Raw genomic sequence first — 15,054 nt, forward strand, 5'->3', positions numbered from 1 at the left:
GGAGGCCTCCCTGGGACCCTCAGCTCCTCTGAGGTAGAAGCCCCCGGATCCTGGGTTCTCCTGACCCATCCTGCTCGGGAAGTTCCCCAGGACATCATGGGCTGGCGAGATGTTTTCAGAGACACAGCCAGGTGCCCCACAGATCAGGGCTTTTGGGCGCAGGGATTTGCCCCCTGACTTCCTTTGAGGTAAAGGTGGGCTCCTTCCTCCTGTGGTAGTAACTCCACCTGGGTCCAGAGTCCAGAGTCCAGAGTTTGTGCCAGGTCAGGTGTCACTGAGAAGAGGAAGGACAAAGGCTGTCACCAAGACCCACCTGGGGAGATGAGATGTCACTCACCAGGCAGAGGTGGGGAGGGCTGTGATTTGGGAGGAATGGATGGGGGTCTGATCACTCACTGTTAGGAGAGCCCTGTCCTCCCTTTTTGGGACAAACAAGGGCGCTTGCTGGCCCCCTCCTATGCTGACACCAGGCCCTGGTCTCCAGGGAACATGCTCTGACCACAGATGTCACAGGTGGTAGGATAAGAGGGCAGGTGCCAGGCTTTAATTGTGTGGTTTCCATCATTTACTTAAAGGTGCCTGCGAAGCCATGTGAGGGTGCAGACAGGCAGAGCTGGGTATCGATCTGGCTTCTGTCTCATCCTCACTGACATTGTCGCTGGAATGAGGCTTCTGTTCAGAGTCTCTACCTGGCACAAGGACTGGACCTTCCCATCTGTCATCAGGTGTTCTCTTAGATGTCAGTGCCCTGGCTCTGCTCCCGCTCTCACTGCAAGTTCCCTCATCCTCAGACTCCTGATTCCCTCCTTGCTCAGCATGGCCTCAGCTGTGGCACAAGGTCTGGGTGCTCAAAGTACCCAGTGACCAAACCATACGCCTCAGTAACCCTCTGGACGTTGGAGGCAGGTGCTGGGATCAGGGCCACCTCATGGGGAAGAGCCTCCAGGTCTGAGTAACCACCACCTGTGGGGACTGGCAGGTCCTATCATGGGGGGTGGCAAGTGGTCTCAGGGTACACCAGGAGCTGCCCTGAGAGCTGAGAGTCCTGTGGGTGCTTTCATGCAGTGATTTGGTTTCCAGAGCTTCCTGCTGTCTGTGGACTGGCCCAAAAGCCCGGATTGGACCATAAAGAGGGGCTGGACTCACCCAGCCTTGGGCCAGACCCACCAATCAGTGGCGGTGGATGCAGGGACATCAGGGCTCAGGGACAGCATGCAGGGCGCACACCTCTGTCTTGAGGGCCAGGAGAGCTTAGCAGTTAGCTCATCCTTCTGCTGGTGGGAGGCCGTGGGATCTGCGTGAGTGCCTGGAAGCCTCCTCTAGTTTTTCTTTTCAGATTTAAAGGGATAAAAGGAATAATTCCTACTGACAAACAAAATAGGTGCCAAGGCATGGATACATGGACCAGATCTTTAGAGGGGTGGGAGTGGGGGTGACCAGAACAGGTTAACCAAAAAAACATATACGCATAGCCCATGGACACAGGCAATCATGGGGTGAAGGCCTGGGGTGGGGTGGGGCTGGTTGGAAGCGGGGAGGCATGGGGTGGGGGACATCTGTAGTACTGTCAACAATAAAAATTGTTTTAAAAGTTGTAGCTAGCCTCTTGATAGAAGGGGACTCTTACATCATCATAAAATGAAAATAATGCACTGAAATATTCTTTAAAGGAAAACAACCATTTTCAGTTTATCAGTAACTGTGATGCAGGTTTTATTTTTCTAGTTCATTATTTTTTTTTATAAAGCAATTTTAAATTTATTTTTATTTTTAATATTAAGCACCCTCATTGACAATCCAGAAACAGTCACTGCTGACTCTTTGGACACACATACATAACATGGACAAAAATAATTCCCTAATTTTTAGTGACAAGGTAGGAAAAAAGAACATTTTCATAGCTGCAGTTGAGTTCTGCCCTTTTTTTTAAAAAAAATGTTATTTTGCTACCAAACCACTCAAATCAAAAGGAAAGACAATTTTTCAAAAAGCCAACAAAACCCTGAAATAGGGATCTAGGCAAGCCAAAATTATCCTCTAAAACTACTGTTGCAAAAAAAATAGGCAGGAAACCAAATTCCCAAAGCATACTAGAGGAGATCTATAAAAAGAGCTTAGAAAGTTAGGACTAAACTACAGTAGTGTGGAGTTCATAAAGCACATAATTGGAAGCTCAGCTTGTGCAGCTTGGGAATATATTAGGCTTTCTCTTACTCCAGCAATAGAAATAAAAATATGAGCTGATGGTGTTGATATTAAAATTGTCCTTACCAACAGAAGGCTGGGCGAGGGTAAAAGAGAATGTAGAATGAAAGGTGTCAAAAACAACTGTTTTGAATCTAGGGCTAAAATTCAGGGCTAAAATTCTGAGCTAGTATCTATACTAATAAAAGGGTAATATGCTAATTAGACCGGATAGACCGGACAAAGTCAAGGTCCTGGGTGCCTGTGGCCAGCCCGGAGGGAGGAAAACCTTGGTCCCGGTTGCCTGTGGCTAGCCGGAGGAGGAAAGTCTGTGTCTCGGGTGCTGGGTCTGAGGCAGAGGTGGTTAGGAGTGATTAGGCAGGCAGGCGAGCAGTTAGGCACGATCAGGCAGGCAGGCGAGTGGTTAGGAGCCAGCAGTCCCAGATTGCATGAAGGATGTTCCGGATTGCAAGAGGGTGCAGGCCAGGCTGAGGGACCCCTCCCCTCCTATCCCCCATGCACAAATTTCAGTGAACTACTTACCACCTGGTATATCTGTGACCTACATTGTTTGTGGTATTAATGAATATTTTTTTAAATTATAAATTTCTATTCTGAAAATCAGTAGACCAAAAAAGATACTGGACCATCCAATCAGCTATAAAGGGCTTCCTCCAAAAAGAACTTAGCAGAAATTTAGGTTGGAAGGGATGTAACATGGAGTAGGTGAGATCAGGCTCTCGGTACAATTTTAATAAGGCTTCTAACCACCCCAGCCGTAAGGAGACTCCCACAGAAGTTTAGAGGGATGCTTCTCAAAGATAACAAGGTCTACAAGTTGAACTCTTGACCTCTCTCCTTACTGAATGCTTGGGGAAGAAAATAAATATTTAAATTTTTAACTATTCAGAGTTTTGGGAACATAGTAATATTTAATATTCTTTAGTTTTCATTTTCTGAACCTTTGGCTTATAATTTTCTCAATTACGTTACATTGAAAAATGTATGAATGTGCCTTAGTCAGTAGTGCCACATGAAAATGTAAACCTCGTTCTCCTCATCTTCTACATTGGAAGAGTGAATGAATGGTAACCCTAAATACCTGCAAAAGTTACTTTGTATATTCAGCAAAAGATTAGGGCAAACCATTTCACTTCCACGTCTTGAGCAGGAGGAATGAACTAGTCTTCTTCAATCTCAGCTTCCCAAATATATTCATCAACATCTGCAGCATAGAACAACCAGTTAAAGTACGGGGAAGCAGGATCCGTGAGATGTTTATAAGGGTTTGCTTTAGCGGTGGAGAGAACCCATGCAAATCCAGCAGAAATACGGCATACAACCAGTACATGCCATCTTGTTACATCCATCTAATTTCTGCAGTGAGCTTACATGGAGAGACGCCAGGGTAGGTCAATCTGCATAAGGTACAGAAGGCAAAATTGAAGTGGGAGCAGGTGCCCAATGGTAGAGCCAGGCTCCTGCATCACAGGCAATTGGCAGCATGGGGGAGCGCGGGGGGTGGGGGAGGGGGACAGTACACCACATCTGCCATCAGGTCCAAGGTAGACCGGAGAAGAAGCCGATCATAACGGGCAAATAACTCCGCTTCTACTAGCTCGTTGACCTGACCACTGAAGGGCACTTGGGTTCTGGGCAGTGGAGGCATTGAACTTGGCCATCTTTGATCTGGATTTCAAAGTAGTCCTTCAGACAGGCCTTGCAGCACACATGCCTGCACTCCAGGAAGTGCATGCATTCACTACTCAGCTTCTCACAGCAACAGATATTGCACAGGAACAATTTACTATTAAAGCATTTTATCTGCTGAACTTGATCAAAGTCCAAGATTTCCTGGATCAGATTTGACAATGATTCCACATCCTGTACGGCTCTCTCATCCACAACTTTCTCTTGGTCTACAGCAGAGCCAGCTGCTCCTCTACAATTGCTCTGTGTTGCCAGAGGCTTGAGCCGTCCTTCTCTGCAATTTTTTTTCTGATAACCAATTCTGAGTTCAAAAGGAGAGACAATATTCAGGTACCCTAGGGTCTCTTCCTTAAGAAACTGCATCCAGGCAAACAGGACCACATTGCCACGGTGTTCTTCCCACAAGTTGTCCAGGTGCTTGCAGAGAGCAGACAGCGCTCACAAACATCTTGAAATTTTGTGGCAACTCCAAGTAGGTCCTGGTTTCTCCACCTTGGACAGACTCTGCTTTTCTATTATCTTTTTTTTTTTTTAAATATATTTTACTGATTTTTTACAGAGAGGAAGAGAGAGGGATAGAGAGTTAGAAACATCGATGAGAGAGAATCATCGATCAGCTGCCTCCTGCACAACCCCCTACTAGGGATGTGCCCGCAACCAAGGCACATGCCCTTGACCGGAATCGAACCCGGGACCCTCCAGTCCGCAGGCCGACGCTCTATCCACTGAGCCAAACCGGTTTTGGCCAGACTCTGCTTTTCTAAATTCATCTCCTTCATAAATACTCGCCAGGCCCAGCAATGTATCCTCCTGAGCTTCTCGGTCTTCTACCGACATTTAATTTTCCGAGGAGCTGTTAATAATAACAAGAAGAAAAGAATATGAACACTGGAGTCCATTTCAGTTCAGAGTCTGGAATTCATGCAAATATCCCATTTATTCTCCAGACGGTGGAGATGAGACTGCTGAAGTTGGATAAGGCCAAGATGTGGAAGTCATACTAGACATACTATAGAAATCCTGCCATCTACACCCGGGAGCAGGCCCACGCCTCGCTACCTGCCCCAGCGCTGGGACACGGCACTGTGCGGCCTTGTGAGGTCCCGAAGAAGCAGGGCCTGGACTGGGGCAGGGTGCAGTCTTAGCTGAGACAGACTGGGGGCACCCTGTCCGGTGTCTGGGGGGCTGAAGCCCACTGAGCTGGCCTGGCCCAACCACACTTCTTGGTCTCATGTGCACAGAGCGCTGGCCCCACTGTTCCTTCCAGTCTCACTGTTCCTTCCGGTGATGCCACCGTGCCCCGCCCAAAGGTTCTGCCCTCTGCCCTAGCCCCGAAGCCCCTCCAAGCCTCTCTCCTGCTCAACCTGTGCAGCGCCTCTTCACTCTAGCTCATTATTATCACTTTTTGTAGTTTAGCTCTTAGGAAATGCTGAAAGCCGCCCATGATCCATGTTTTAGTTCAAGAATGTGGCCTTTATGTGGACTCTCCTGTGATTTTAAGAGTTCATATAGGTCACCTTCTGTGAACACTAATGCCATTTCCCTCTGTCCATTTGTTACTCATCCCTATACAGAGAGAGTCATATCTTCCCTAGAAAGCATCTGACCACTGCCAGGAGCCAATCCAGCATGTCATAATTACAAGAGTTTCATCAAAAAGTTGGTAAAGCTTGAGGGGCTCAACAAGGGCTGAGCCACATATGTAGTTTACCTGTTGGAATGGCTGGAAAAGCATCTCCCCCAAACCTGAAGAGGATTGTCTACTGACAGACAGACAGCTCAGGGCATCTTAATCTACATGTTATTGCCTTCTGTTGGCCAAACACCTGAACAGCTGTAGGCTATTCCCCAATCTGACAATGCTTCTGTAAACCCTACCCTTTGAAACCTTATCCTTTGAAGTGTATTATCTCCACCTTGCCTTAGGAAAAATTGTGTTAATAAAAGCAGGGGAACTGAGTCAAGGAGGGAAGTCTTTAGCTCCTTTAGCTGAAGCTCCTCTGACCCCCCAATGCCTTTCAAAACTATCTTTCATCTTTGGATTCCTTATTGAATCTATGCGCAACTCTTTTCTCCAGATTGCTGAAAACCCTTCGTAATGCTGGGACAAGAATCCCGGCAGACCACCATTGAAAAGAAAGTGTCAAAATGCTTCTGGTTGATGATGATGGTGCTGAAGGTAGAGGTCTGTTCAGGGTGAGCCAAGGCAATACTTTTTGGAAAGTTTTCCATAAAAAATCACATGCAGAAGGCCCTTGTCACAACTTGGGATGGATGAAGGACAGAAATAGAAACCAGTAGTTTAAGTATCACACTCAAGAATGGACAACAGATTCTGCCCAGAGTCTGAGAGGTGGAGGGACGAATGGTGAGGACACTACAAAGACCCCCACCCAACCCCTTAATGAGGGAACATTAAAGGTCTTGTAGTTCAGAGAGGGGCCCAGGGATGGGGACAGGGGTTGTCAGCCCACAGGTGCTGGGAAGGAGACTGACACTGTCCATTTTGGGGGCACAAAGCCATTTTTATTATTTTTTAAAATATATTTTTATTGATTTCAGAGACAAAGGGAGAGGGAGATAGAAAAATCAATGATGAGAATCATTGATTGGCTGCCTCCTGCATGCCCCCTACTGGGGATTGAGCCTGCAACCCGAGCATGTGCCCTGACGGAATCGAACCTGGAACCCTTCAGTTCACAGGCCAACGCTCTATCCACTGAGCCAAACTAGCTAGGGCCATAAATTCATTTTTAAGTTATGATGTCACAGTGTATGAGTCTGAAAATATAGATAAACTCCTAATTTTCTTCTTAACAAGATGTTTCTTCCTAATGATAGAAATGACTGCAGTTACTGCTAAGATGCTTGAGATGGTAAGAACATCAGAGTAGGTTGTCTAATGGCATGACATATAGATTTGTTAGGAGGTATTTTCTCTTCCCAGTGTCTACAGAATTTTCCTCACCCGACTTTGCAGTACAACCCGCTGGTGTCATTCTGATTTGTGGTCACACCCTTTCACAACCCAGTCTTCAGTTAGTTAGCAACAGGCAGCCATCAGTCACCACCTCTAACTATGCCTCCATCTGAACCTGAATGTTCCCTCTGTCCAAAGTCAGCCCCAATCACTCAACTCTCCTGCCCCTTTCTCTCCTCTTCTAGCAAGAACAAGCCACTAGAGGGCACCCACACTCCTCCTTGAGCTCCTGGGGACCTTTTCCATCATCTGAGACAAATAAATGCGTGTTTTTACTGCAACAGCCCCACCCTTCAAATACTCTTTAGATTTGTTCAGGGTGTAGCTCCTGCTTCAGACATCAGGGTCCCCAGGGGAGCACCTCACATAGGGGTGTGGCAGCATGGACTGGGGACCTGGAACTATCCCCAGGGCCTAAGTCATTGTAGAGGGAGATGATGGTTCAGGGACAGTGGGTAGTATAGGATAGACACCCAGGGCCACAGATGTTCCTGCATGAGGGGTGGTCACAGGGGACAATGGTCGTGAGCTGTCGCTCTGAAGGCCCTGCCACTTAGCACCTGTGCACATGGGCTTTGGTTATTCATGATACTTGATGAATTATTTCTCTGCCTGGACCATTGTGGGAATGGAAAACCTGCTTTTTACAAGTGTTTAGATTTCAGTATTAAGCAGGTTGATAAGAAGAGGTCTTTCTTTTGTTTTCCAGTAGGTGGTAGTGAAGAGCCAGTTTTTATTTTCTTTCGTGTGGCCTCAGCCTGGAAAACGTCCTGTATTCGCTGGGAATGTTGGCATCCTCCCCTTGACAAGGTATCCTTGGACTCGGCACCACCCCTGTGGGGGAATGTGGTGGCGATAGGGTTCCAGGCCCAGGAAATGCCAGCACTGCCTCTTGCAACTAGATGCTGCCAGCCTTGCTCTCCTGTGGAGGTGTCCTAGATGCCTCCCCTGGGTTCCACTGCAGTGGGTGGGGGGCCCGTGGCTGGGAGAGGCGGGCTCATGGTTTTATTCTCCTCCCAGCCAGATCTCAGCGGCCACACCTCTGTATTTCCACCCCTTGCCACTGGGATTAGTCACAGTGTGTACCTGTTACTCAGGAAACACTCTTTCTGCTTGCCCAGTCTCAGGGCTGCAAAGGGCACTCTGCAACCTCACACTGACTGCCCAGCTTCTGTTTGGGCCCACTGTGAGCCCAATTCATGAAGTGTTTTACCTCCAATACCGCTGCTTTCAACACAGTAGCTGCTTTTAACGGAGTAGCTGCTTTCAACACAGCAGCTGCCTTCTACACAGTAGCTGCTCTCTACGCAGTAGCTGCTCTCTACACATGTGTGACTGGTCTGCATAAGTACATTATGGCGCCAACCCCGTCACATACACCTGTATTTGTACAGGATGTATATGATGGGGTTGGCGCGATGATGTCATCACTCCGGGTACTCGTATGTGGGCGTATCTGCATGTGGGCGGACCCGCCTGGAGACGGATAGAGGAGCAGTGTCTCGATTACTAAGACCATCGGAAATATGTGTTTTCCGATGGTCTTACCTGACCCCTGTGAAAGGGTCGTTCGACCCCCAAAGGGGTCGTGACCCACAGGTTGAGAACCGCTGGCATAGGGGATAATAATGTGATAACTATGTATAGTTCTAGATAGGTACTAGACTTACCAGGGGAATCATTTTATAAATCATATACATGTCTAACCACTATGCTGTTCACCTGAAAGTAATATAAAATAATATTGTATGTCCACTGTATCTGGGAAAAAAACATCCCTGAGTCTTCCTCTGTCTCTGAAAGGTGTAATATTTGTCCTGTCTTTGAAATGTAAACACCCAGGAACTAACTAAAATATTGCCCACAGAGAATGCAGGGAAAAAAGAGGCCCTTTTAAAATACAGATTGTTTTATAAGTTCCCTTGCCAAAATTTCTTTATAAAAAAGCTATTTTTTCCTATAAAACTACTAGAATCTATATATATAAAAGGCTAAGTGACCATCTGACCATCCAACCGGCTGCTAGGTATGATGTGCACTGACCATCAGGAGGCAGATGCTCAATGCAGGAGCTGCTGAGCTGCGGTGACTTGGCAGCAGCGGTTCTCAGGTTACTCACCCTGGAACTAGAGAGAGGGGAGCCTGATTCCTTGGGGGTCCATGTGATTTCACCTTCGGCCATGAGTTACGTTGTTGCTGGGGCACTGTTGGCCCCGAATCTGGTTTACTGTCCAGCTGTGGTGACTGCAGCCACCCTTTGAGTTGCAGCACAGCCCCAGGGACAGCCGGCCTGGGAGGGACAGCAGGCGGTTGGCTCCAGGGCGTGTCCAGCCCATCTTGCCCAGTCTTGCCCTGCTGGCCACCTTCTAATTAATTTCCTTTCAATGTGCACGAATCTGTGCACTGGGCCATTAGTCCTATATAATAAAACCATAGTATGCAAATTGACCAAAAGGCGAAACAACTGGCGGAACGACTGGTCGCTATGACATGCACTGACAACCAGGGAGCAGGTGCTCAACGCAGAAGCTGCCCCCAGCCAGCAGGCCCTGACAGGCAGTGGTGGTGGGAGGCGGGGCCGGCAAGCGGGCAGTGCCAGGCCAGCCAAGGCTGGTGTGAGTGGGGCCCCAGTTGCCCTGCTGGTAGCTCCACAGATCACCGGCCAGGCCTAGGGACCCTACCTGTGTATGAATATCGTGCACTGGGCCTCTACTATAATAATAAAACAGAATATGGACTGTATATGGAAAATAGGGAAAACGAAGCATGGAGATACATTTTTGTTGAGAAAAAGGAAAATAGAATGTGGTTTTGGATAAGGAAAGATATAAAGGAGATGGCTGTTATTTTAGTAAAGGAAGAAAAAGAAAGGGAATTTGTCCTAAAATAAAATGATTGTTTCAAAATAAAAAAGGAAAAGATAGGACAAAGACTGAAAGGTACATGAAAGTTGACAAACATTATTGAAAGAGGGATCTTGAGAAAAGAATTGTATATATATATATATATATATATATATATATATATATATAGTCAAGCTAACTAATATTGGAATGAATAATTAAGTCAATGAAGTTATTTGTGTGTATATGTATATGAACTCTCACTAGATCTTTAGCAATGGCCATTTTTAAGTCTTTTGTCATTTACTGACAGTTATTGTTATACTCTAATACTTTGGGGAAAAAATGTTCCTACAAATACAGGGTGGGGCAAAAGTAGGTTTTCATTTATGACTACATAAAAACAGAGTTTATTTTTGTATTATGATTTATTAATTATTGAATTATGTTTCATATGAACAACTGTGAACCAACTTTTGCCTCACCTGGTATGTTTCATCTTCAGCAACATTTATATAAAAGCAAACAAAGAAATCACTGACAAGTACTCTAAAATGAAGGTTTCAGATAACTTTAAAAGCATAACACTGAGCTGAATGCATAAAGAAACTCTGCAATTTAAAAACAACAAAGCCAAACTACCCAATTAAAAAATAAGCAAAAAACTTAAAAAGACATTTCTTCACAGATATACAATGGCCACCAGTCTTATAACAAGATGCTCAACCTCACTAAATTTTAGAGGAGTGCCAATCCAAACAACCACGAGATACCATTTTATATCCACAGGCAAAGTCACTATTACAAAAGCAGAAAGTAACCTGTGTGGTATGAGCAATTGCAATCCCGGGCCCACTTAGTGTGCTGTCTCACTGTGTCCTAGCACACAGGCCTGGGCGGACCCAACTCTCTAGGCTCTTGCTTCTTGACCAACACTCATTGCTGCCTCTATTGCCCTGGCCTTGTAGGCCAGGGATGCCCAGGGACAAACATGGTTACCTCTGTTCATTCTAGGAATTCCTGAGCCCAGACATCTCCCAGGCTCCCAAGCCTCTTGACTCTCCCAAGGACGGCCTACTGGGAGAGGTGGATGTGCCCAGGAAGGCGGGGCCATTCAGACCAACAGACAGCCAGGGTCTCTGGCAGTCTCCTTGGGCAGGAAGCCAGCCAGGATGCTGTCCCATCACTAGATGAGTGGATAAAAAAGCTGTGGTACATATATACACTGGAATCTTTCCCAGCCATAAGAAAGAATGAAATCTTACCATTTGCAACAGATTTGATGGACATAGAGGGTATTATGCTAAGTGAAACAAGTCAGTCAGAGAAAGGGAAATGCTATATGATTCCACTTATAGGTGGAATCTAAAGCACAATATAAACGAACAAACCGAACAGAATGAGACTCATAGATACAGAGAACAGAGTGATGGTTGCCAGATGGGAGGGTGTTTGGGGGACCGGGTGAAAAAGGGGAAGGCATTCAGAAGTACACCTTGGTAGTTATGAAATAGTCACGGGGATGTAAAGTACATCATAGGAAATATAGTTAATAATATTGTAACAACTATGCATGTTGCTAGGAGGGAAATGAAAATATCCAGGGGAACACTTTTGAAAGCACACAATTATCTAACCACTGTGCTGTGCGCCTGAAACTAACACAAAGTAGTGTGGAAAGTAAACTGCATTGAGAAAGAAAGACCTTGGTTTGCTCGTCTCTACAGAGCACACAGCTGTGCTTCATGCAGGGCTTCCAGGTCTCTCTCTAGAATTCTCTGCTCCTGAGGTCACAAGGACAGGCAGATTCCAGAATCCCGCGGTTGGGTCCAGCTCTCACTCTGTGCATTGGCAGCGATGAGGAAAAAGCCCTTCTGTTTTCCTACTGTCCCCAGCCCACCCTCGCCCCCTCCCACTTCCTCCTCACCCGGTTTCCCACACTGCCTTTGGCAGGCCCCCACTCAGGGCCCTCGGCCTGGCCCTCCCCCTGTTCCCCCACCTCACCAAACCAAGCTCCCATCTCTCACCAATGGGCACCCTCCGCACTTGGTGGCCCAAAAGGCCTGCAGCCTTCACATGTCCCCGGGGGTCCCCTGTTCCCACTGCCCGGCCAGTCCCCCTTCCTCTCCTTCCCTCCACCCTGTCAAGCTGGCCTCCCTCTCTGCTCTTCATTCTTCCTTTGCCCCACAACCCCCTTCTGGACCTTCTCTGGCCTCTAGACAGCTGAGCAGACAACTCACCTGCCTCTATTCCCCTCCTTCCCAGTCACCTCCTCCCACCATCTCCCCTCTCTTGGGCCATCCTGCAAACTCTCCCCAGGACCTGGAGTCCCTGCCACTGGAGACCCAGACGTCTCCATGCTTCAGGAGTCAGGCACCTGCTGGGCACAGGGAACAAGACATGGTGGGCAGCAGCTACAGGTAATCCTGGTGGGCCCTCCAGCACTCCAGAAAAAGCCATCTCCACAGAGAGTTCTCAGCCCTCTAGTCTGTCCGGCCTGAGTCTCCGGGTGGATGTCCCACTTGTGGACTGGTCCACAGGCCAAAGAAAACGTAACAAGCTCCTGGGTGTCCACACATGGGCCCCACCAGGCTCTCAGAGCTGCCATTGGAAGGGGGTGGCAGGGCTTGGGCTCAGGGCATCTTTCCCGGCAGGCCCTTCCCCGCCACGTGGCCAAGCATAGTCCCCTCATTCAGAAGGAGTGACTGTGTCATGTGCCTGGTACATCCCCACCCCCCAACCAGCCTTCCCAAGAGACCATGACTAGGGGCCCTCTGGCGAAGCAAAGTCTGCCTGGGTGGGGCACAGTGGCAGTGGGAGGAGAGGTGCATCCCTGCTGTAAGGTATGGGGGCCCCGAGGCTGGGGGAGGCCTGGGACCCCTCTCGGGCAAAGCGTCCTGTCCACTGTGGTACTGGGCACTCAAAGGGCAGTTGCTGAGCTCTGCAGTTGTAGCTGGCCATCAGCGTAGCTGGGTCAGGACCATATTTCTGCAGCCTCCCTGGGAACAGCTGTAGGCTTCTGGGGGTGTGTGGGAGAAAGTTGCAGCTGGAGGGGCTTACCTGAGGCTTTGGGGCCTCCACACCCTACTTCCCTCCCCCCATGCAGGCCCCAGGGCAGCCAGGGCTACTCCCGATTCCCACCTGTGACAGAAGCAAGGAAAGGCTGGACTGGCCCAAAGTGGGGGAACCCACACTTAAACTCTGCTGTCTGCCCAGCTGGGCCAGCCAGCTCCAGATTGGACCACCGAAAACCAGCATCACGTCCCCTTCTTCCCCTCCGAAAGGTGAGTCTTGGGAGTGCTGACTGAAAACTCACAAGCCGCACAGCTGTGGGCCTTTCTGACCACAGCCTGGGATGCTCAGGGTCCAGGACTTACTTTCCTTTGGCCCCTGCAGAAGTCTCAGCCTTGACACCGCCTTCCTGTGGGGTGGTCATGCTCTGAAGACACTTGCCACTGGACCCCTTCTCCTGGTGCCGCTCTCTTCTTGATGGAGTAAAGGGACACATTTGCACCGCTGTCGCTACCAGAGACCTGCAGACATTTGTATTTTGGGGCTGAGAAGCCCTTGATCTCCTGCTCAGTGGCCTAGAAGATACTGTAAGAATGACTTTGGAGCCAGTGGTATGATGCCAGGACCTCTGTGGGCTCCGTGAGCTGGGCAGCCTGGAGGGTACATTGAGAGAGTCTTTTCAGGACAACAGAAGTGGACCTCTCTTATGAACACCACCCTGGACCACACGCACCCTTTTTGGTTTGGAAACTTTTCTGGGAAACATCTGGGACCCCCAACTAGCCCCAGTTCTGAGCCCCTCCCTTATCTCCACGACCTGTGGTCCCCCTGGCACCAGCATCTCAGACAGAACTGACGATGGAGAGAGCTGTGCAATGCCCACCCAAGGAAGGAAACCAATGACCGAGCTCCTTGGGGTCATGGGACAGCAGCCCTGTCTCCCTAGAGCTCCCCACCCCCTCCCTACCAGGGCAAAGGTAAGACTGGCTTCTCAGAGGCTCAGCTCAGACCCCAAGGGGCAGGGCAATGGAGACACCTGGGGAGGAAACTTGTGGGGTGGGTTCATGGTTGGCTAGTCCCATCGCTCTCCTCTCCATCTTGCCAACTTGCTTTCTTAGAAGATGCATCTGAGTCCCAGGAGGGGAGGTGGGAGCCATGACGTAGCCTATTTTCTTTCCCAAGTGCTACCTGGGGCAGCGTTTAGGCAGCTCTTCAGAAAGGCCAGGCCCTCCTCCTGACCCTGGAAGCTGTTGACTGAGACCTGGAGGAGATGCAGCTGGAGCCAGGTTCCCATGAACACACGGTGGGACTCGGAGGCTTTATTTCTTCCCACCCAGAAGGGCGTCCTTCAATTTCCCGAGGGAAATGAACAGATGCAAAATCATGGGGACTTCATGGAGAGCTTCTGACTGCCCCAGGGCCTCAGAGGAGGGGGCTGGTGCGAGGGCCTAGAGCCCCTCGGAGCCCTGCCCTCGGCCTGCTGCTTGGGGTCCCCGAGAAATTCGTATTTTCCAGAGCTGGTAGAATTAAGACAACCGGCAATCTCCACTGACTTCTCCTCACTCCAGTGTCCCAGCACCAGTCAACCTCCACTCGTCTGTCCTTCAACTGAGACGCCATCAGGAAGCAGCAAATATTTCTTACAGCAATAGAAAATACGTTAAAACCATTTCACAGAAACACAGGCCAAAACGCAGGGAGGGTTTGTTTTAACTAGTTTTGGGTCATCTGGTTACAGAAAATTTTTCTTTTTCTTTTTATATATTTTATAATGAATAAATGTCAATTAAATATATTTTTCATAAAAATATTATGTAAATATTTTCAGATTTTGTTTTAGTTTCTAATATAGTGGATGCTGAAGATGTGACCTACATCACTAAAAGTTTGGGGATTCTTGCCCTAGCCGCTTTGGCTCAGTGGATAGAGCGTTGGCCTATGAAACAAAGGGTCCTAGGCCAAGGGCATGTACCTGGGTTGCAGGCTTCTCCCCAGCCCCCCTAGTCAGGGCCCATGCTGGAGGCAACCAAACTGATGTGTGTCTTTCACATCGATGTTTCTCTCTCTGTCTTTCTCTCTCTCTTCCACTCTCCCTAAAAATCAATGGAAAAATATTCGCAGGTGAGGATTAACAACAACAAAGAACAAATGAATAAAAAAGAAAAGTTTTGGGATCCTTAATAAATTTTAATAGTGTGCAGCATCCTGAGGTCACACAGTTTGAGAACCCCTGGCCTGGACATGAGTGGCAGAGTGCAGGGTCAGCTGATCATGGCTATTTCCACCATCACCTACTAGCCTGTCTCCCAGGCAAGACACCTGGGA

The 15,054-nt window shown here is 48.4% G+C and overlaps 1 non-coding gene and 1 pseudogene across 1 annotated transcript; both read right to left on the reverse strand.

Annotated features, from left to right (window-relative positions):
• Positions 1–3,293: 3,293 nt before the first annotated feature.
• Positions 3,294–4,731, reverse strand: LOC103303233 (E3 ubiquitin-protein ligase RNF14-like; annotated as a pseudogene).
• Positions 4,732–8,221: 3,490 nt separating this feature from the next.
• On the reverse strand, positions 8,222–8,300 carry MIR9253 (microRNA mir-9253). Its single transcript, NR_128951.2, has one exon. It is a non-coding gene; the product is annotated as a microRNA mir-9253 (primary transcript).
• Positions 8,301–15,054: the final 6,754 nt, after the last annotated feature.

The sequence above is a fragment of the Eptesicus fuscus genome, chromosome 21, assembly GCF_027574615.1.
Source record: "Eptesicus fuscus isolate TK198812 chromosome 21, DD_ASM_mEF_20220401, whole genome shotgun sequence".
Classification (NCBI taxonomy): domain Eukaryota; kingdom Metazoa; phylum Chordata; class Mammalia; order Chiroptera; family Vespertilionidae; genus Eptesicus; species Eptesicus fuscus.